This window comes from Puma concolor, chromosome D3 (assembly GCF_028749965.1).
Source record: "Puma concolor isolate L17-30 chromosome D3, mPumCon1.1.hap2, whole genome shotgun sequence".
NCBI classification, from domain to species: domain Eukaryota; kingdom Metazoa; phylum Chordata; class Mammalia; order Carnivora; family Felidae; genus Puma; species Puma concolor.
Genome location: NC_141678.1, coordinates 11782117 through 11805082, shown reverse-complemented (window position 1 = coordinate 11805082; position 22966 = coordinate 11782117). Strand labels below are relative to the sequence as shown.

Genomic DNA, 22966 nt, shown 5'->3' with positions numbered 1-22966 from the left:
GTTGAAAAAAAAAAAAAAAGAAATGGAGGGAGAAAATAATGAATTCAGTAAATGAGATTTTCTCTTAAGATGTATTTATTTTAGAGAGAGAGAGCAAGCAGGGAAGGGGCAGACGGAGGCGGGGGACAGAAGGTCCGAAGTGGGCTCTGTGCTGTCATCACAGAGCCCGACGCGGGGCTCGAACTCACGCCCCGTGAGATCATGACCTGAGCTCAAGTGGGACGATCAACCAACTGAGACAGCCAGGCACCCCAATGAATTTTTTTTCCTTTTCAAATTTTTATTTAAATTCTTTAGTTAACATATGGCGGTTTCAGGAGTAGAATTCAGCATCTTATCAGTTACATATAACACCCAGTGCTCATCACAAGTGCCCTCCTTAATGCCCGTCACCCGTCTAGCCCATCCCCACCCATTTCCCTCCATTAACCCTGTTTGTTCTCTCTTGTTAAGAGTCTCCTATGATTTGTTTCCCTCTCTGTTTTCATTAAGTGAATTTATTTAATGAATTCTCCCACCTATAGGTGCTATTGTTGCCTCCTCGTTACTTAGAGAAGAAAACTGAGGCATCCAGATGGAGTGCCTTGGCTGACTCAGTTGGTAAATCAAGACCCTCGATCTCGGGGTCATGAGTTCAAGCCTCACATTGGGTGTAGAGATCATTTTTAAAAAATTCTCCAAAAAAACCAAACCAAAACAAAACAAAAAACTGAGGCATACGGAATTAAGTAACCAGCCCAAGGTCACCTTCTCTGCTGACGGACATCTAGATTTTTCCCTGTTTTTTTTCACCGTGATAAACAATGATACAGTGAACATCTTTGTGCCTGCTTCGTCACGGATGCCGGTTAGTATTCTCTGGGCAAGAGTTTCCAGCAAGCAGATACCTCAAGGAATTGCTGACCCTGAGAGTAAATACGTTGCGGATTTTCACTAAACATTTGCGATGTCACATTGGCATGTGTGATCTTGGGCAGCCTTCACCTTGCGGATCCTTGGTTTCTTCCTCTGTAAAATGGGTTTCCTCAGGGCTGGCTTATAAAGGCTGAGGCAGAGATGAAAAGGGATGTCCAGGGTTCAGCAGGTGGCAGACTGGTGACTGTTACAGTCACTAATAAGAACGTTGCTGTCGCATCGGGCTGTGGGCTATATGTTGGCCAGGTTCTAACCCAGGGTACATTTGCCAAAGTTGAACAGTGATCTTTAGGACCGAACTGGAAAACTCTTCTTGGTTGCGGTCTCATTTTAAAAGATTGAAAATAAGGAACAGGAATGTCTGTTAAATGTTTTATTTATTTATGTATCTATTTATTTATTTTGAACATTTATTCATTTTTGAGAAAGAGAGACAGACTGCGAGCAGGGGAGGGGCAGGGAGAGAGAGAGAGAGAGAGAGACAAAATCCGAAGCAGGTTCCAGGCGCTGAGCTGTCAGCAGCAGAGCCTGACGTGGGGCTCGAACTCACCAACTGTGAGGTCATGACCTGAGACGAAGTCGGAGGCTTCACTGATTGAGCCACCCAAGGGCGCCCCAAATGTTTATATCAAACCACACCAAACAACCCAGAGGGGGCACAATGAAGCAGAGACTCAAAGTACAGAACTGGGCCATCCCGGGCCAGCGGATGGCTGCTGTGTGACCTTAGGCAGACCACTCCACCTTTCTGTTTGTCTATTTCTCCAGATCTCAGGAAAAAATAATTCTGCTTTCTTGCCTTGCAACTTAAGGCTGCTATGAGCAAACATAGATGGGCAGGCGGGGGTGGTGGATTGAATGAATCCTTTTTGAATTACTGAAAATAAAAGATCGGGAGTATATTTGATTTTATTTACTTATTTATTTTAGAGAGAGAGAGGGAGGGAGGGGCAGAAGAAGGGGGAGAGAGAGAGAGAGGGAATCTTTTTTTATTTTATTTATTTATTTTTTTAATTTTTTTTTTTAACGTTTATTTATTTTTGAGACAGAGCATGAACGGGGGAGGGTCAGAGAGAGGGAGGCACAGAATCTGAAACAGGCTCCAGGCTCTGAGCTGTCAGCACAGAGCCCGACGCGGGGCTCGAACTCACAGACCGTGAGATCGTGACCTGAGCTGAAGTCGGACGCTTAACCGACTGAGCCACCCAGGCGCCCCGAGAATCTTTTTTTTAAAAATATACTTATTTATTTTTGAGAGAAAGAGAGAGAGAGAACACAAGCGGGAAAAGGGCAGAGAGAGAGGGAGACACAGGATATGAAGCAGGCTCCAGGCTCTGGGCTGTCAGCACAGAGCCTGATGCAGGGTTTGAATCCATGAACTGTGAGATTATGATCTGAGAGAGAGAGAGAGAGAGAGAGAGGATCTTAAGCAGGTTCCACGTCCAGCACAGAGCCCGATGCAGGTCCCGATCCCATGACCCTGGGATCGCGAACTGAGCTGAAATCAAGAGTCGGATGCTAAGCCATCCAGGCATCCCTGGAGTATATTTAAAGACATTATTTTCTGTACCTTAGGTTTGGCCGGGCCTCCAGAAGCCATTTTCCCGTTGCGTACATATCTAAAATGTTTCAGAAAATGTTATCTTCACTTCTGAAATTCGTTTTCCTTAGGAGATAGAACACGTTAGATCAGTGCGCTATGGAGTTCTTTCTCATTGCTGTACCAACCTCTGGCTCAGGAAAACGTTAAGGCTTTGTCTCCCCACTTACACTGAGGTGGCGGAAAGATGCTGGGCAGGAGAAGGTACCCAGACCGCAGCTCAGTCAGTTGTTTTGCCAACAATTGATGGAATTCAATTAGTTTTCCAAACCAGGTGGCTGATGGAATTGAGTCCCTTGTCTTCCCGCCCCCTCGGCGAGGACGTTACCCGCCCCCCCCCCCCCACCTCGTTGTGTTTAAGATTTCTTCAATCGGTTATCAGCTAAATTCAGCTTCTTTTTTATGTCAAAAATAGCTCACTGGTAGCTTGAGTAAAGCCAACTGGCACCTCTTCAAACTGGTTTGTCTGAGTCTTCGAGCCACAGGAAACGCTCCGGCCCTGTTCCTAGCTGGGACGGCATTGACGTTGGTTGGAGTGGGGCCATTTTCATTTGCTAATAAAGCCCCAGAAACCACGGTGAAGAACCGGATGAAAGATCCTGGCTGCTGCTGGTTGCCGGGAAACGGTACAGCGCCCACCCCCCCGGGGAAGGGAGAGGGTCAGAAGGAAACTCACCCAGAGAGCCAGAGGTGCTCTCCCAGCCAAGGGCGAGTAGTGTGCTGGCTACCTTACTCCTCCAGGAGGATGGTGTGGGAAAAACAGGGCTGCAAAGAGACAGGGGGTGGGTGAGAGAGAGAGAGAGAGAGAGAGAGAGAGATCGAAAGCAAGGAGGAGGAGGGAATACAAGTGTTTTCCATGCGTAAATCAGCTGGGAGATGAATGGAGAATGGGTGTCCTTGAAACACAAATGACTCTGGGCGGGGGGCGGGGCACTACATAGGTTATTGTTACTGTTATTGTTGTTGTGGTGGGTATTTTTGGAGGATACAATTTCGCCCAGAACAGGCTTTTGCTTACTTGTCAAGAACCTCACGGGCCAGGCACTGATGAGGCAACTGAGGCTCAGAGTGGTTTTAAGATAGGTTTTACGGAGATGCGTGTATGGGTGTCCAGCTGACAGGGGGTGGCTCTGTGATGTGCTTGTATGAATTTGCAGATCAGGGAAGTCACTCCTTCCCAAAGTTCGGTCATTGTCAAACTCACTCGGGATTTTTGCCATTTTCAAGCACCGTCCATTCAATTTTCTTTCTTTCTTTCTTTCTTTCTTTCTTTCTTTCTTTCTTTCTTTCTTTCTAATTCTTTCTTTCTTCTCCACTTTTCTAAACCTGAATATCCACTTTGGTCTCATCCTAAGCAATCACGAGTTTGGTGGGCTGGTCTATTTTTTTTTCAATAATAATCATTTTTTAAAAACGTTTTATTTATTTTTGAGAGAGAGAGAGAGAGAGAGAGAGAGCAAGTGGGGGAGGGGCAGAGAGGGGGGGGACAGAGGATCCAAAGCAGGCTCCCCGCTGACAGCGGTGAGCCTGATGTGGGGCTCGAACCCGCGAACCACGAGATTATGACCTGGGATGACCCATCAGATGCTCAACCGACTGAGCCACCCAGGCGCCTCTTGAATAATCATTAAAGTGAATATATAAGCATTAACCGTTTCTCCTGAAGTTCGTCTTTGTTGTACCTAAAGTCACGTCGAGAATGGCCACCAGACATTTTTGGGTCAAGGTGAAAAACCCACTGCTTGGTGACCGCCAGATCGGATTTAAACACCAGCGCTCACACTGAGCAGCTGTGTAACTTGGTTTGAGTTAGTGAGCCACTCTGAGCCTCAGTTTCCTCGTCAGTAGAATGGGGCTAATAGTGTCATCTTTATGGGGCTATTGGGAAGGATGAAATGAGACAAGGCCTGTAAAGTGTGTGCACAGTGCCTGGCCTGCGAGGTCCTTAACATGTAAGTCAAAACCTGTTAGGGGCTACACTATGTCCTCCAAAAATTCATATGCTGGATTTCTAACCCCTGGTAGCTCAGAAGGTGCCTGAATTTGGAGAGAAGCCTTTTTTTTTTTTTTTTTTTTTTTTTTTTAATGTTTATTTCTTTTTGAAGGAGAGAGACAGAGCATGAGTTGGGGAGGGGCAGAGAGAGAGGGAGACACAGAATCTGAAACAGGCTCCAGGCTCTGAGCCGTCAGCATAGAGCCTGACGCAGGGCTCGAACTCATGAGCCGGTGAGCTCATGACCTGAGCCAAAGTCGGAGGCTTAACCGACTGCACCGCCCGGGTGCCCCAGAGATAAGTCTTTCAAAGAGGTATTTCAGGTAAAATGAGATTATTCAGGTGGGCCCAGGGCGTGATGCCTGGTGCCCGGGAAGAAGAGGTTAGGACATAGGCACAAACACACGGACAGGGGCGACCCCACGACGACCAGGGAGAGGGAGACCATCCACAAGCCAAGGAGAGAGGACTCAGAACGAACCAAAGCTTGCCAACACCTTGGCCTTGGCCTTCCAGCCTCCAGAGCTGTGGGAAAATAAACTTCTGCCGTTTCAGCCCTACAGTAGGTCGTTAGGGTGGCTCTGGCCTACGAGTCTCAAGCAGACAGAATATAAACGCGCAGAATACAAATGGTCCTGGTGATTAGCCATCTACACGCATGGACCCAGGCTCTATTTCGATTCAAGGTGATGACGCAAACCACAAGAAATAATAGCGGGAACTAGAGTGAGGCTGCGCCTTCTTGGCACTTTCATCGGAATGCTGTCATCCAGGAATGTGGTTATCGCACGAGGAGGGTGACTAAGCTCTAGGGATTCGAACCCTCTGTGATCTTTAGGTACAGATCCTAGGCCTCAGTGAACCGCAATCATTTTTCATCAGGGTGACGCGTGCTAAGGAGCTTCTGGCCCGGATTTATGGTTCGAGACTCCGTGTGTGTTGTCAGATGTTTCCAATGGTCTCACAGGCCCGCAGAAGGGATGCTCATCTAAGAATGTCTTTCCAGCTATTCTCTCTTGGTGCGCGTCACTCAGCCCCCACCTCAGCACCATATGCCCTTCCCATCGCCGACGAGACTACTTATATGATTTAATGAAGTCCCAAAACGTTTACTGATGATTATCACGTACCAGTGTTAACACACGCCAGCCCCCACAAGCTAGGGTGTGCAGTTGGCAAGCTAGGGTATGCAGTTGGCGAGCTAAGGTATGCAGTTGGCGAGCTAGGGTATGCAGTTGGCGAGCTAGGGTATGCAGCTGGCGGGCTAGGATATGCAGCTGGCAGGCTAGGGTATGCAGCTGGCAAGCTAGGGTATGCAGTTGGCGAGCTAGGGTATGCAGTTGGCGAGCTAGGGTATGCAGTTGGCGAGCTAGGGTATGCAGCTGGCGAGCTAAGGTATGCAGTTGACAGGCTAGGGTATGCAGCTGGCAAGCTAGGGTATGCAGTTGGCGAGCTAGGGTATGCAGCTGGCAGGCTAGGGTATGCAGCTGGCAGGCTAGGGTATGCAGTTGGCAAGCTAGGGTATGCAGTTGGCGTATACCTTTCCTCACCCAGGTGGATGCATCCGGGCATGATCCCCATGGAAACAGTCGCCAATGAAGGAGGGTGCACTTGGCCCCTTCAGGCCACGGTGAGATGAGAATTTGGATGGGAGGAGAGGTTGAGAAAATTCAGATGGCATTGTATTGTGACTGTCACCTGCCCGTTTTATTAGACCATCGTGAGACCATTAAGAGTGGGGGCTGGGTCTTACCCCCTGCTGTATACCTGTTGCCCAGCATGGAGCCTGCAACAGAGTGGTCATACGATATAACGTAGCAGTAATTGTCGGGACCCGTGTGATTCTCCACTCACTTCGCTTAATGGCTGGCATAAGCAAACACATTTAAAAGGGGCGTATTTCATTGGCCCATTAAACTGGGAAGTTCAAGGGCATGTCGGTTTCAGGCAGATGTGGATCAAGGACCTCAGTAATGCGTCCGTGCTCAAATAGGTTTTGGGATCTCCAACGATGTATTCGTATGTACCTCTATTTACCTCTCCATGTCGGTAGATTCCACCCTTTCCTTTGAAAAGAAGGACCTGTAGGTTCCTTTCCAGACCGGCATTTTAGAGAGAGCTAGCGATGATGTGGTTGACACTGAGTTGTGCAAGCCCCCGAGTCGTTTGTGGCAGATTGGCATGACAATGAGCTTCTTGAGGACAGAGATGCTTAGCGATTTGGGTCACTGCTGTAATGTCAGCTCCAAGAATAGTGCTGGGCACACAGTAGACACTCAGCCAATATTTATTTAAATCACAAACCCCTGGGGGGCCCTGGGGGACTCAGTTCGTTAAGCGTCCCACTCTGGATTTCGGTCCAGGTCATGATCTCACAGTTCGTGAGATCGAGTCCCACGTCGGGCTCCGAGCTGGCAGCGCAGAGCCTGCTTGGGATTCTCTCTCCCTCTCTCCGCCCCTGCCCCCCCCCCAAATAAATAAATAAACATTAAAAAAAAATTTTACAAGCCCCTGTTGGGTGGCCTTGGAGGTTGAGTTTAGAATAATGCGGGGTTAGAACTTTAAATGAGTTCCAAGTACAGCTCAGATGTACATCTATGAAATGTCTTTTGGTGGGTCCAGAGAAATGGATGGAAAAGAAAACTCTCAGCCTTACACCTGTGGGACAACAACTGAGTGCCAACCTTTGAGCTAAAGGTGGGGAGGTGTTATGGAAAATAAATTAACTAGTTAAAAATGGGGGGGGGGCGGGTGTTAAAGAATAGCCATAAAGTAAGGCTTGGCAAATTCAGTCCCATAGACTCCTTGGTCTGATTCGCCACTTGGGATTTCGATTGTACCCAATTTTGTAGCAATCGTGCTCATCCGAGATGCCAGGCACTCACAGCCTTACGTGTAACCCCTGCATTAGCCCTACAAGCGGGATATTCCCTGCTTCATCTCAGATAAAGCCGTGGAGGCTGAGGAACAACCTATTCAGTACTGGTTTTCTTCTCCTCTTCGAGGCCAGACCACGTTGTCGTGGGTTAAGGGAAGCAGGTTTGCTCAGTTCTACACACGGACCACAGAGAGGAAGGACGGTAATTTTGTTACATCTGGTAGCCCTCTGTCAATGGTGTGTTAAGTGTTACACATGAATATCTTATTTAATCCACTTGGCAGTCCTGGAAGGGAGGTATTAGCGTGTCTATTTTGCAGAAGAGGAAACTGAGGCACAGAGAAGTTTAGTAACTTACCCGTGGTCACCCAAGTCGGCCTGTCTATGCTCTGGACCACGGCACACGAATGCCTTTCACAGGGGATCTGACTACTGAGCTCTCTTGCAAACATGCTTTGGCATTAAGAGTCTCTTTCCCGCCCCTGCCGTTCCCTCAACAAGCCCTTGGCCAGGAGGTCCTTGGGTTGTTTTCACATCAGCCTCTTGCTATCCGTCTTCCTATCCCTCTTCCTTAATGTCCATGAAAGGAGACATTAGGTAGAGCATGGTAACATCGCCATATTGGAGTCTAAAGAAATGTCCGCTGAATCCATGAGTGGTCACGTGAATGCGCCTTCCAGGCAACTGTCCAGGGCTACTGAGATGTGGAAATCGGGCTGTGGCTGGTGTGAGCGACTGACTCCCAGCTCGACCCTCTGGCCACCCAGCCCCATTTCAGATTACCCCACCGTGAAGCGAGCCGCTTTGGCTCTCGGGCCACGCTTTGATCTGCCTTCATAATCCGGTGGGAGAAGAACCGTGAAGTCAGCTCCGAGCAAGGCTGCCCCCTTCCTGCTTATTAACCTCCTGGGGGCCTCTTGGTCTACTGGACCCCTCTACTGTTTGCTTTCTTTTTAGGGGTGTGGAAGAGGATAGAGCGCTTTGATAGAAATAAACAGAGACATTTAATATCTGGGGAAAAGAGGATGTTGTCCTTGTGACCTATGCAGGCTGCACAAACATCTTCTTTCGTTAAAATGTAAGTTGCTCCCAGCGCATTACGGATGTCTCACGGGAGATGGGTCAGCACAGATTCACTCACTGTCTCCTCATATAAATCGAGGCACGGGAGTGGGGGGTGGGTGGGTGATAGAACAGCTCAACCGGGGCAGCATATAGCTGTGGTGTCATTAAACAGCACCTAGGTACCTCCGGGTGTTTGTTGAACCCACACCCTCGCTTTTGGGCTTTGACATTTTACACTCTCAGCTTGGTTCACCGCCCCTTTACAGACACTTCCTTTGGGAATGCTGCACGAGCTGATGTCTCGTCTGGAAGTCGTCTCCTTCCAAAGAAATGTGTCCAACTGTTCCCTCGAGACTGGAGTCGAGCGGCCTGCAACAAATTTTGGGGAATTTGCCCTGCGCAACGGGGCTCTGAGGATAGATGCCATAGTGGACGCGTACATAAGCTGTTGTGCAAAACTGAGATTGAAGGAAGCCTTAAGGGGGAAAAATGGGGCGACAGGAATCACTGACGATTATTGAGCATTCAGTGGGTTGAGGGAATGTAGGTGATATGTATTACTTAGCTGTGTGCAGGTGACACATATTTTTTAAAGTTTATTGTTTGGGGGGAGGGGCAGGAAGAGAGAGAGAGAGAGAGAGAGAGAGAGAGAGAGAGAGAATCCCAAGATGGCTCCATGCTGTCAGTGCAGAGCCCTAGGTGGGGCTTGATCTCACAAACTGTGAGATCATGACCTGAGCTGAAATCAAGAGTCAGATGCTTAACTGACCGAGGCACCCTGGTGCCCCTGTAGGTGACACATATTATTTAGATAGTCATTTAACTATCTCCTTAATATGATAAGGTGAATCCTGAAATTACTTTTTTTCTAAAATTTTTTAAATGCTTATTTATTTTTGAGAGAGAGAGAGAGAGTGCGCGAGCGTGAGCGGGGGAGAGGCAGACAGAGAGGGAGACACAGAATCCGAAGCAGGCTCCGGGTTCTGAGCTTGTCAGCACAGAGCCCGACGCGGGGGGGGGGGGGGGGGGGGGGGGGGCCCGAACCCACAAACCCTGAGATTGTGACCTTGGTTCCCCAACCCCCATTCGGATGCTTAACTGACAGCCACCCAGGAGGCCCTGGAGGGAGGTCTTTATGGTGGTAATTAAGTTAAAAGAGGTCATTAGGGCGGGCCCTAATGCAATATGACTGATATCCATACAAAAAGGGGAAATTTGGACACAGAAACACCACAGAAGGCAAACACCATTGCTGGCACCTTGATTTCAGAGGAGCCTCCAGAACTGGGAAATGATAAATTTCGGTTGTTTGAGCCACTCAGTCCGTGGTGCTTTGTTACAGGAGCCGTAGGAAACTAATCCAGCCTTGGAGAAGGGTCGAGGGCGGTGACTCCTTCAGGGACCACATGTGTGCCTTTGGTGGCCAGGGAGAGTTCAGGGTGACTCATTTCAAACTCCCGTCCCGAGAGCCAGCCAAAGAACACGCCTGATGAGGGTCGGGGGGTTCTCTTGGCTTGGAAAGACCGCCTTGCGTTTTTACTGGCGCTTCTGGGAGGAAATGCTGTACAAGACGGTCACCGGCATCCACGTGCGCATGGAAAGCATCACAGAGACACGTCTAGGTATCTGCTCATTTTTCGTTACTGGTTAAATATCAGACACTGATCGGGCCCAGTGACTGCACCAAAGTAATCACAACAGCTCACGTTTCCAGATCCCTCGCCTGGTGCTTTTCATCGAGGATCTCCCTAACCCCTCACAACAATTCCATGAGGGGACGCAGTAATTATCCGCTTTTCACACGCGAGAAAACGGAGGCCCGGAGATGTCAGGGCACTTGCCCCTCTGGGCAGGCTCTTGTCTGGTGGTGATCGCGGGCAGTAGGGTTCCACCCTCGCACCTGCCAGTGGGTAGAAATAGGCCTGTTCCCTGTCTTTCCGGCAAAAGCCCTCTGATTGGATAGAATTTGGACAGTGCCTGTTGCTGAACCAATCATTGTGGTTGACGGCTGGAAGATGCTGATTGGCCGCCTCTGGGGTAAGAGGCGTGAAGAAGGGGGTTATTTCCCAGAGAAAACCAGGGGCCTGGAGCCAGAGGAGGGGGATGCCTCTCTCTGTGGCCCAGCAAGCTGTGCTAGGGAGCACCTGCCGTTGTTTTTCTCCGACGCAGCTCACGGCTGCTGCCTCACTCAGCCCAGGTCTGTGTGTTTATTTATTTATTTTAAACGTTTATTTATCTTTGAGGCAGAGAGAGACAGAGCATGAACAGGGGAGGGGCAGAGAGAGAGGGAGACACAGACTCTGAAACAGGCTCCAGGCTCTGAGCTGTCAGCACAGAGCCCGACGCGGGGCTCGAACTCACGGACCGTGAGATCATGACCTGAGCCGAAGTCGGACGCTTAACCGACCGAGCCACCCAGGTGCCCCAGGTCTGTGTGTTTTTGATGAACCAGGAAGTTGGTTCGATCTCCACCTGGCCTTAAGGAATTCTCCCTCACTCTTTTGTCCACACCAGTCTCCCTGCTTTGAAGCCAGAAGCGCCAATGTATTTCTGATGCTTTAAAAAACCACCCCTGGGCGTTGAACCCGGGACCTGAAACCATGCAGCCGGAACCTTAAAACTCCTTTCCTGGGCAAAAACGGGAAGGTGGGGATAGTCGGGGCTGGATTCAGATCGGGGCTGTGTATCAGGTACCTATTGCCACGATAATGCCACGTAACAAGGGAGCACCACGCCGGAGGCTTCTGTGACTCTGGGTTAGCTAGATGGGTCGTCTGCTGGGTGGGGCTCGCGCAGGTGTTTGTGGTCAGTGGCAGCCGAGGTGGCTTTCCTGGTCTGGGCTGGGTTGTCTTACTCACGTAGGGCCCCGGCTGGGGCAGCTGACTAACTTAGCGGTGCGTCTCATCCTCCATCAGGCGAGCCCTGCCTTTGCACGGAGGTGGCAGGGGGACAAGAGAGCAGAAGCCCACAAGGTGCCCGTTGTGTTGCTGTGCCATTGGCCTCAGCAGGTTGCAGAGGCCACGTCCGGAGCCGGTGCGGGAGGCAGCCATGCAAAGGTGTGAATACAGGACGGTGCGCTGAATTGGGTCCTTAGGGGCGCCTGGGTGGCTCAGTGGGTTGGGCGTCTGACAGCAGCTCGGGTCATGATCTCATGGGTTCGCGGGTTCGAGCCCCGCGTTGGGCTCTGGGCTGACGGCTCGGAGCCTGGAGCCTGCTTCGGATTCTGGGTCTCCCTCTCTCTCTGCCCCTCCCTCCCTCGTGCTCTCTGCAAAATAAACATTAAAAAAAAATAAAAATACGTCGGGTCATTCAATGCAATCAAGCTTCCATAAGCTCCCAATCTCCTCTAGTTTCCTGATGGGGGGGGCCCCCAGGAAGCAAGCACTGTACCCCAGCTCTCCGAGAAATGGGACACCCTCAATCCCAGCCCCAGGGCCCTGGTCTTCATCGACACCCAAACTAGGACCACAGAGCCAGAGGGTCCGGCCGCATCCAGTCTCTCGGCCGTTCACAGTGGACGTTTCTTCCTGTTCTGGAAGCTGGGGGATGAACAGAAGGGCTCTCTCCTAGGGGAACCGGGCCTGGAAGTCAATGGTTACGACGGGGGTCCTTAGCGGAGTTACAGGGGGTGCTGGATTAGCACAGGGAGGGCCCCCACCTCACGAATCCTCAAGTCACCAAAGAACGACCGCTGTCTTTCCCCGCCCCTCCCCCCGGGGACTGAGGCCAGGGCTCTCTGGGCCCTTCAGACCAGGCCCTAAGCCGTCCTTACCTCGTTCCCCTGCCCTGGCCCTGCGTCCTGTGCCCCAGAAACCTCGGTGTCCTCCAGACGTTTCTCTATATCATTTCTTTTTCCCTCAAAACAACCACCGAGGCTGGTAGTCTTATGAGACCCATTGCACAGTCGGAGACACTGAGGCTGGGGGAGGCGAAGAGGCTTGCTCAGTTCACACGACTCCAAAGAGGCAGGGTTGGGACCTCTGGAGGCCTTTTCCACCCCAGATCTTTGCTGTCTCCTCAACTCCAGTCCCTGTTCCTCCTTGTTCTATAACACGAGAAAGTCCTTCTCCAGGAGCCCAAGAGAGAAATGGAGAGATGGGTCTGGAAACACGGGTCTGAGAGAAGCCCGGCATATGTTTCTTTTAAGTGGACATTTCCCTTGGCTTCCTCACGCTGTCCCACGAGGACCCCGGCTCTCCTCCTCCCTGCCCCTGGGAGCCTCCCCACCCCTGTCACCGCCCTGCCCTGAAAAACAGGAGGTCAGAGGGTGGGCGACCGGCCAGCAGGGTCAGCTAGAAACGGTTCTTCCTTTTCTGTCGGTGACGGCCCCGCACCCTGGCTACATAAATCCTTTCTTTTATTTTTATTATTATAGCCCAGGGTCTAGCATGAGCCGTAAACGGATTTAAGAGGCTGCTAGAGTATAGGATTTAATATATTTGGCATCATTAAATAGTGGCATAGCAAACCCACTTGGAGAAGTCCGGACCCCTCCCCCGACAGCATCCCTGGTCCCCATCTCCTCTCGCCCACCCCCTGATCCCGCAAAAGTCCTCCTGACAGAGGTCTCCTGTGAGGCATCCCTCACTGAAGGGAAGGGCAGTGGGGAGCGGGGCAGAGGCCAGAAGGCAGGGAGGGTGTCTGCAGCCCCAGTGGGGAGGGCAGTGGGGACCAATTAGGGACACTTGGGGAGACAGGACAAAGCTTTCTAGATAAGCCTGGTTTTTATCAGCCTATAAAAAGACCACTTTCACTCTACTGGCTCCTTCTCCAGGCTCCTGGGAACAGATAGAAGGGTGGACAAAAGGAAGGCCCAGAGGACAAGGGAGGGATGGGTCGGTGTGGGGGGCACTTGGAGGGGGGGGGGGAGAAGCATTTCGGGGCTTCAAGGCTCAGAAAAAGCCAAGAATATGTTGCAGGCTTTATTCCACCCGTAAACTTCCCACCCTTCAGACATCTATCCTTATTTGAAAATTTTTTTTAACGTTTATTCATTTTTTTGATAGAGAGACAGAGCGCGAGTGGGGGAGGGGCAGAGAGAGCGGGAGACACAGAATCCCAAGCAGGCTCCGGGCTCCGAGCGGTCAGCCCAGAGCCCGACGCGGGGCTTGAACTCACAGACCGTGAGATCGTGACCTGAGCCGAAGTCGGACGCTCAGCCGACTGAGCCACCCAGGCGCCCCATACTTATTTTATGGCACGGAGCAGACAGTCCTGTGCCCTTCACTGATACCTTGTATATTTTCTGTCTATGCCTCCACATCTTTGACCCTGGGTCTGCTTAATACCTTCATATACTTTACTCAGCAAGTATTTATCTAGCATCGACTATGTGAATGGGATGGGCGCCGTGATCTCTGTCCTCAGCAGCTTAGAGTCTAAGGTGAAGACAGATAATGAACAGGCACATAACAAAAGTGATAGGAGGCATAACCTTGAGCCAGCTAGGGGCAGAGGGAATAGTGTGTGCAAAGGCCCTGAGGGAATAGCATGTGCAAAGGCCCTGCGGTGGAAACAAAGGTTGGTACAAATGAAGAACAAAGAAGAAGGGGGATGGAATGTGGAGGAAGAAAGGGGGCCAGGAGGTGAGGTGAGAGGGGCAGGCAGGGGTAGGCTCATGCAAGGCCTTAAATATATGAGGAGTTGGTGTTTTATCCTCAGACTTTCTTTTAATGTTTATTTGTTTTTGAGAGAGAGAGCGAGAGCGTGTGTGTGCAAGTGGAGAGGGGCAGAGGGGGGGGGCGGGGACAGAGGATCTGAAGTGGGCTCCGAGCTGCGGGCAGAGAGCCTGACGCGGGGCTCGAACCGTGAGATGGTGACCTGAGCCGAAGTCGGACGCTTAACTGACTGAGCCACCCGGGAGCCCCCGATCCTCGGTTTCCCCACATGTAAAATTAGCGCTGGACTAGTTAGCAGGAAGGGCCCACTAGAGAGGGTCCAAAGGGCGGGACCATGATGGGTCTGTGGCAAAGCCCTTGGGGGCTCTGCGGAGGGTGGCTGGGAAAGAGGCGGGTTGCAGATGGGTTTCTCCCCCCACCCCCCAACCCGCCTGCTTCAAGACCTGCCCGTCCTTCCTCCTCCGGAACTGGTGACCGCAGCTTGGGTGGGGCTGTTGGATCAAGGGCTCCCTCCAGTGGAGCCTCCCCAGGCCTCGGAGAATGATTCATGGTGGTGCCCACCCAAGTATGTCTTCCGGTCGGGGGGCGGGCGGGGGTGGGGGGCAGCCTCTGAGTGCTCCCGTTTTGGAGACCGAGAACGACCGCAGTAGAGGAGACGCGAGGGTCCAGGCTGCGGGGCGGGGAAAGCGGGGTGGGCTGTGGACGTGGGGACCGGGTGCAAATCCTGGTCGAGCGGAGGTAAAATGCGTCTGTGGGTGAGAGCGGGCGCGCCCCGGGCCCCGCGGGCTGGTGTGTGTGACTCAGGGGGGGAGGACTGCCATCGCGCGTGTGGCTTTCTGGGCGCGACCGTGGGCCCCGTTTGCCGTCGTACGTGCGGCTGAGTTCACGTCCGCGCAGGGGCAGACGTGCACTCGCGGGGGGGGGGGGGGGGTGGTGGGTGACCGACCACGAGCATGTGTGTGTGCGTGGCAATGAGCGGGAGACTGGGCCCGTGTGACGGAACAGGCGTGTGTGTGTGCGTGTGAGATGGAACCGGTGAGGATGTGCACGTGAATGTGTGATGGCCGATATGACGAGGGCCATGTGTGCGACCGTCGCTGGCCCCAGGTGCGAGGCGGTTGGCTCTGCCCTCCGTGATCGTGTGGGTGTGTGTGTGTGTGTGTGTGTGCTGTGAGTGACTCCCAAGTGGCCGGGCCTGGGACACCTTACGTGTGACCTCTTGAAGACTGCATACCCTGCCAGTGAGTGGCATCACTGAGGGGCCAGGCCACTGGGCTTGGGGGAAAGCTGAATCCCCCCCGGGCACCATGGAGCAGAAGTGGCTTTTAGGGCCAGAAACTACGTTTAGGGCTGGAGGGGGATGGGGCCATTAGAAGGCCTGGCTCAGAAGCCCGGGTGAGCGCTGTGCTCCTGCCCCAGGCCCCCAGGCCCCCAGGCCCCCAGGCCCGGGAGGGTTTGGGCAAGCCACCCTGCCACCCTTCCAGTCCGCCCCGGTGTCCTCAGGGCTATGCCGGGTTCCCAGGAAACGCCTGTGGGATTTGCTTCCAAATATAGACTCTGGTGGCCCAGCCACCTTGTGGCCGGGCCCCTCTGGCCTCCTGACAGAACTTCAGCTGCCTTCCAGGGGGCCCAGGCCCGCAGGCCTCCACTTAGAGCTGTTGGTAAAAATAATAATCATAAAAGTGGTCAATAAAAATGGAGGGGAGCTGAACGTCACCTGGGTTATGGGCCCAGGACACCACTTGACCCGTCGTGATGTTTGACACAACAGCAGAGAGATACACACGCTTTCTCCTCAAGTGACACACGGTCGTGCAGAGAGACTGGAGGGTGACATCCTATTCAGTCACATGGAGGGAGACACGCAGCCCATGCCCCCAGGTGGACCCCCGAACCTCCAGCTTTGCTCCAGGAGGTGGAGCCTGGGAAGGGGGTCGGGAATTCAGGAGGATCCGTCCTGGGTCCTGGCCGTCCTGGCCGGTGCTCAGATTCAGGTGCTCTGGGGTCAGGCCCTCACTCCCGGGTCCTGGGCACTCACCAAGATGCACCAGGAGCCCGCAAATGGGGCCCCTGGGAAAGCTGTTGGTGGCGAGGACCTGGCCTCTGAGTGGTCTGGGAGGAACTGGGAACGACCCAGTCTGTCTGCCGGCATCCTGGGGTGGGGGAGACGGGGGGGGGGGGTCTGGAGAGGTGGCAATCTCCCAGACAGCAAATTGTGCAGGGGGGCGGGAAGACTCAGTCCCTGGACAGCCAAGGGGCCGGCAGGTGCCAGGTGGAGGAAACTGAAGAGTGACAGCTGGAGAGCGGGGACCCCTTGAGCCTCCCTTTGGGGCGCTCCTCTCAGGCTTTGGCTCTCCAAGTCCCTACCTTCTAGAGAAGTCCTTCCCTTCCTAACTTGCGGCAGCCAGCGCTGCACCAGGGGCTTGCCTGGGAGGAGTGGGCACAGGGGCAAGCAGGTGGCAAGAAGAAGAAGGAAAAGCGAAAGGCCACCTCTGGGGAGGCCTCAGGACTGACATCAGGTCTCGGGGTCTGGGATCTGGAGCCCCTGAAAGGGCTTGGGACCTTCCTGAGACCCGCTGGTGGGACCCCGGAGGTGCGGGACTCTGTGGACGCCCAGAGGTGCAGCGGGGAAGATGCATAGAGGGAAGGGAGGGCTGGGCGTCTGGGAGGGGAACCCAGGCACCTGCAGTCCCCGCGCCCTTGCCTTCGAGGGGCGCCCTTGGCCGCCCCGGACTCGCGGGCACCGCTTCGTGTGCACTGGGGAAGCGACTGGGGTTCCCTTTCGGGCTCCGGCTGAAAGCACAGAGCCTAGACACTGGCGAGGAGCTGAGTGCATTTCGGCAAAGGCTGTGTGACCCGAGCAAGCCTTCACCCTCTCTGAACCTAATTCTTCGTTTTCGTTTTTTTTTTTTTTTTAAACGAAGTCGTGCTCATCTCTTCCCCTCCCCACTCCCCCATATCCCGCGCACCCCTATTTCCCTCCAGTGGGTCCTGGCTTGAGGCTACGGGGCCACGGTCTGGGGACAGAACAGGACGGAGAACAGAATGCTGAGGTTTAAGGAGGAGACTGTCCGCACCTCTACGTGCTCTCTCTTCCACCCTGCTCAGTTCTGGGGAATCTGGGTCTGATGCCCACACAGACCCTCTTCTGCTTCCTCCGAAGGAGGGTGGAGAGACGGTGGAGACGTGCCGGAGATCAGAGCCATTACCCCAAAGGCTAAGCCTTCCGCAGCCGCAGCCGCCTTAGTTTGACTGAATGTGTTTTCAGATGCGTCAAAATGCTCCCACAACGAACGGGCCTCCTCCCTTCCCCCTGTCTCGTAAGAGAGTTGCTCCCGGCTTCTGGAGTCACACTGCCTGGGTTCAAATCCCACCAGAGGGACGCTGTGGCCAGACCCCCAGGAGTCACCTCCTCACTGAGCTTTTCAGAGATAATGTGTGAGTGAAACCACCTTACGACAGCTCCTGGCCTGCTGTAAATGTTAGCTACTGTCAACACCTCAAATGCTAGATTTTTGAGCCTCAAATACCCACATTTTTCTCATCGTGGCTACGGGACAGGGGCGGGGGGGGGGGGGGGACTCGAGCAGGACTTTTCTGAAAATATTAACACAAGATGCTGGAGAGGAAAGAGAGGCAGCCGCCTGGGGCTCAGCCTGGAAAGGGGCGGATGGGGGCACTGACGAGCCAGCCAAGAACTTTGGGGGACATTAGATGCCCCCCGTGGAAGCTGAGAGACAGGAGTTAAGTTTTGTCTTTCCTGACCAGCCTGGAGATGGGTGGCGTCCCCTGCAGAGAGCGAACCAAGAAGGGAGGACCCCAGAGGAGGAGTCACCGAGACCCAAACCCACGGCCCTAGGTCTCAGCTGCCCCCCCCCCCCAAAAGGCCTGCAGTGCTTCTCCTTGAGGCCTTCTCTCTCCCTCTAGCTCCCTCCATGGCCTCCAAGCCGGTCAGTGCCCTGGATCTTTCTCGGAGCTTGCTGCCTGAAAAATGGAGCCGGAAAAGTCGCCTGTATCGTGCACTGCCCACCCCCAGAAGAAAGATGGGTATTTCCCGCTGCAGGTTCAAGCAGAAAGCAATGCAGGCCAACGTGCTATTTTAATGTTGTTTATATTACACCCACAATGGAAAATGTTCCCTCTAAAAGGAGTATAATGTATTCTTTCTCTCAGTAAGGCCTTGCCCACACGAAAGCCACAAATTTCTAGTTCCTGACTTTCCTCCTTCCACTGAGACGTTAATCCAGGCAGGCGAAAGGGTGGTGTGCATGTATGCGGGGAGCCTCGAAAGCAGAGATCGGGGTGAATAGTATATGCGAAGAGACAGAGACTCAGCACTCCTGGTCGCTGACCCGGTCCCAGGTCGCTGGCTGAAAATCTGGGCTTGCGGGCTTGGGCGAAAGCATCCCTGTACGCACCCCTCGGAGGTCACGGTCGTCAACTCCAAGTGGGGGCTTTTGCTCCAGACCTGGGCCCACCCGCAAAGACGGCACTAAATCTCGATTTTCTCCTCCGTTTCCAAAAGGGGGTGGTTTTTCAATCCCTGCCGTGTTGAATCTGTGGAGGAGGCTCCGGAAAGCCAAGAGCCCCAGAGTGATGGGTGGGAGAAGAACCTCGAAGACCTCGGAACGTCCAGATGGTCCTGCGGGTGCCCCATTGTTGAGAGTGTTGGACGGGACTCCTGGGTCACCATGGCGACCAGGAAGACAAGCCCACCCCCCCCCAAAACGGTCGCCAGGAAGTTTTCTTTGCCACCAACCTCTCTCTGTTGCACCCCACGAAAGCCGTGGTCAGTTTCACCCCAGGGTTTTCCGGGTGTGATGGCGCGGCAGCAGCTAGGCGTCTGGAGGCCCCTGCTTCCGGATCCTTCTGTCGAGGCTGCCCCCAAAGACCAGAAACCCAGCACCAGGAGGCCAGGGGGGACCCGCTGCGGCGCTCAAGGCCCGGGGCTGAAAGGGAAGAAAAATTAGAGGTCTTGACCAAGCAATCGTTTTGGTGACGGATCCTTCCAGTTTGGGGTCTGGCCCCCCCTTGTCACCCTGCACCCCCACACGCGTCCCTTCACCTCCTCAAGGTCATTACTAGAGTTTTCACTCGCAGCTCCCCGGCGGCGCGGCGTGGCCGCTCTGTCCTTCACCCCTACCTCCCCTGCACCGGGTGCCGAGCTCCTCCCGGGGCTGGGGCCTGTGGCCGCTGCCCTGGCAAGTTTCTCGGCCAAAGAGAGAAGCAAGGGATGTGAGGTGTTGCCATGCAGATGATCAAACTGGCTGTTCCAGGGTCAGTAAAACAACGGTTTAGGTTCTCTTGACCCAGGTAGGTCCAACTCTGAAAGCCGGGTCAAGACCTCAGGGATTTCCAAAATCACTGGCCTGGCTCATTTTGGCTCTAAAGTCAATGTTGCCTAATCACTGGCTTGACTAGGAGGTACTAGCTGAACTTTCTTAAAGGGGTGTGTGTGTGTGGGGGGGGGGTGTTAGGGTCCCATCTACTATCTCCTTTGTTTGCTTTGCGGCTCCGAGTTCTGCCTCTGCAGCGTAGACAGGAACCATGCCCCTTCCCCCTTAAAGAAAGCGCTTTATGAAACATCAGACTGAGTCCTCTCGGCGTGGACGTCTTGCTCTGTGAGGCCCGGGCTGGCTGGAAGGAGGCCCACGGGCAGCCAGCACCGGAGTCGTGGTTTCGTCTCTGGTTTTGAATCCGGCCCTTTGAGCAAGCTTAACACGTGTGGATTTAATTTCCCTTTCTTTCTCGCTTTCTTTTCTCCCCCCCCCCCCTTGTGAGGGAACAAGAAAAATAGTCTGCCTTGTCGACAGCACGACACCGTTCCCTTTGCCAAAGAAAATTTGTCTTTCCAGAGCCCTGGAGAGCAGCGGGTTCCCAAGTTTCCACAGCACCCTCCGGTTGAGGGAGGGGGGTATCCAGACAGGCTCCCCGCCAGACCTGGAGGTATTAGCCCGAGTCTCTATCTTACTGGGTCAGAGCCCTGGAATTTAGTATATATTTCCCCCATGGCTTTTGGGGCTGTGGGCACATGCTGACTGCACGGGGTGGGGTGGGGGGCTTTCTACAGGTTCTAGGCTGCAGGGACAGATGGAGTTCTCAGGCGCAGTGCAGCCCATTGGGGTAAGAGGGGGTTCCAGGCCCCCCTCAGTTCGAGACTCACCCTTCTCCTCCACTGAAGACTGCTTAAATTGGAGGGGCCAGAACAAGATGCCCTTTTTACACCCCAATCACCTTCTATGCTCCTTGGGAGCTTGCAAATCTCTAGCATCGAGATCTCACCTTCTAGATCTCATTTTATTGCCCTGATGGGGTGGGGCGGGGGGGGGCTTCATCCGCCAAATTTGGGGGAGCGGTGGGGGGGGGAATGTTTCCAAAGCACAGGGAAGAACAACCTGGATAAGAGCAGTGGCAGTAATAATTCTCGGTGAAAATATTGGAGGAGAATATGGGATATTAAAATAATAGCCATAGCCAGTACGCTCCCCAGATGCTTCCGGTCAGAAGGGAAGAAAGGCAGGAATGGGCTAAAACACGGGGAAGGGAGATACCGCGAGGTCCTGGAAAAAATACAGCAGAGCCAGATTTAACTAGGCGAGAGGGGAAATGACCCCCTGAGAAAACGAGGGAATTTCTCCCCTGTAGACCGACTGCCTTTTTTGCAAAACGAGTCGGCCCAACTTTGGTTTGTCGTTATCTGTCGTTGCTGGAATCCTTCCTCATTTTCCCAGCCTTTTCTGCTCTTCTCCCTCCTGTTTTGACTCCGGTAGAGACGAGACCCCAGTCAGGCAGGGACGCGTTGGAAAAAAAAGCGGAAAAGATGGTGTCTTCGTAAGCCAGGTCATTTTTTTTGAGAGGAAAGAGACGGTGGTCTGTCTTTCCTTCAGAAACACTCAACTTTCCTAAAACAGAGAGGCAGGAGCCAGAAATGAGCAACAGCGGTCTCCCCTTGTTGGTTTTGTTTCGGGCTTTTTTTTTTTTTTTTTTTAAGTGGGACCCTCTACTCCTCTACCCACGGTGATATTAAAAACAGGGCCAGAAGTTTGCAAAATTGAGGAAAATGCATTTGGCGGGGTGGGCGCGGGGGGCGGTGGAGACCGTGCCGGGAGCAGGTCGAGGAAAGCGCGGATCCTCCCGAAGAGGGAAGGGAGGCTGCTTGGGGCGGCTGCTCTTTGGAACTTAACCGCCCAACGACCGGGGGAAAGAATGGAGATGCTCAAAACTGGGGGAGGTCTTTAGTGTACGCGGTCCGCGCTCCGGGCCTCCCCAGTGTCTGGGACAGCGGGTCCCGGAAGCCGCGGCTGCGGGATCCTTTGCGAGCGCGTCCGAGGGGCTGCGGGGACCCACGCCGGGAACGCGGGGGAAGGGACCCACAAGGAAAGGAGCTCTCGCCCAGCTCAGAGCTTCGCCTTCTCCTCCCAGCTCCGGCGGGGCCCAGGCCTCCGTTTCCGGCCCATCTAAGCCTGGAGATCAAATGGGAACCCATCCGCAGGCCTCGGGCGAAGGGTTTCGGCTTGCACTCTGGGCAACTGGGAGCCAACGCTTCGCCCCCAAGGGCCTCGGACTGGGGAAAAGAGAATAGCTAGTAACCTGGGAAACGAAAGAGAATCTGGGGGAAGTCACTGCGGCCTGGCCCAGAGGAGAGACGCGGGTCCTGCTGGCTGGATACAGCTGAGTCTGCGGCCCGGCCGGCCCCGGGCGCCCGCGTCCAGCGCTGGAAACCACGGCCCGTTCTCCCCGCGGGCCTGACCTTAGCTCCCGGGGCCGCTCGGTCAGCTGCGTTCCTGACTTTTCGCTGCCGCTCCAGCCCCAGACGGACCGGACTTGGAGACAGGCCGCGCTTCGGAAAGCCAGGGGGGCTAGGGGCCAGCGAAACGCGGGATGGAACCCCCGAAGCTGGGGGCAAGGCCAGATCCCGACATCCGCTTCCCTCTGGGCCCCTTGGCGGGGAGCTTACCCTTGCGGAAGGCCCGACGCTCGCTCGCTCGCTCCCGGGCAGGCCTAGCTCTTCCCTCGGCGCCGCCGGGGGCGTCTACGCAGTACGTTTCCCAACTGCACCCAGCGCGTTTCCAGCTGCGCGCGAAAGCTCGAGCGCATATCCCTCCACGGGGCGCTTAGGAGTTATGCCCATTGAGGAGACCAAGAATAATGATAATCGTTATTCCAGAACAAGACAGAGCGCCTCACCCTTTGCAGGCCCTGTCGCTGTACTTTTTCTGTGCAGAAATCACCCCCTCTACCCCGACCCCTGCACCTACTCGCACCCCGCCCCCGCCGGGCCGCGCTGGGACGAGTTGCGTCCCCGGACCCGGCTAGAGGTGCTCCCGCAGAATGGACTTTTTCTCAGTAAGATACATTGTGGACGACCCTCTTTCTTCCCTCCAACGCCCTGGTCTCATTTCCCCTGCGCGATAACCCGGTAATTACTTGTATGCAGGTCTGCGAGCAGGCACTGAGTTATCGCGTCCCAAACATAACCAGCTAGAGCGGCGCCTGGATATTCGTTTGCCGAGAGCTCCTCCTCGGAAAAAAATAATTTTTAAATAATAAGAGGACTCTCGTGCCTCCTCCAAGGGACTTCGTTCCACCTCGGAACAATTTGATTTCTTCCCAATCGTGGGCTGAGATTGGCTCCCACCTCCCTTCGCCAAGAGCCCCCCTCCCCCTCCCTAAGAAAATCGATCTCGGTTCTATTTGTGCCTGATGTTCGCCACCCCCATTTCCCCCAGAGAGCGCTGGGTTTGTTTATTTCTTTATTTATTCCCGCGGCCCAGGCGTCTGGGACTTGTGGCTGCTCAGACCCGGGGCTGATAGGCGAAGACGGACAGAAATTAACCTCCCGCCGCTGCCCCCCAGTCGAGCGTGACAGCGCGCGCGGGCCGGTTGCGTGACTCGTG

At 54.0% G+C, this 22966-nt stretch overlaps 1 protein-coding gene and 1 long non-coding RNA gene across 2 annotated transcripts in view; one reads left to right on the top strand and one right to left on the bottom strand.

Moving 5' to 3' along the window:
• Positions 1-22966, top strand: part of TBX5 (T-box transcription factor 5) — an 86088-nt gene that overhangs the window by 14527 nt on the left and 48595 nt on the right. The gene's annotated exons all lie outside the window — the stretch shown is intronic.
• Positions 18162-22945, bottom strand: LOC147575306 (uncharacterized). Its single transcript, XR_015242248.1, has 3 exons — positions 22497-22945; positions 22027-22182; positions 18162-19018 (listed from the first exon to the last, which is right to left on the bottom strand). It is a non-coding gene; the product is annotated as an uncharacterized LOC147575306 (long non-coding RNA).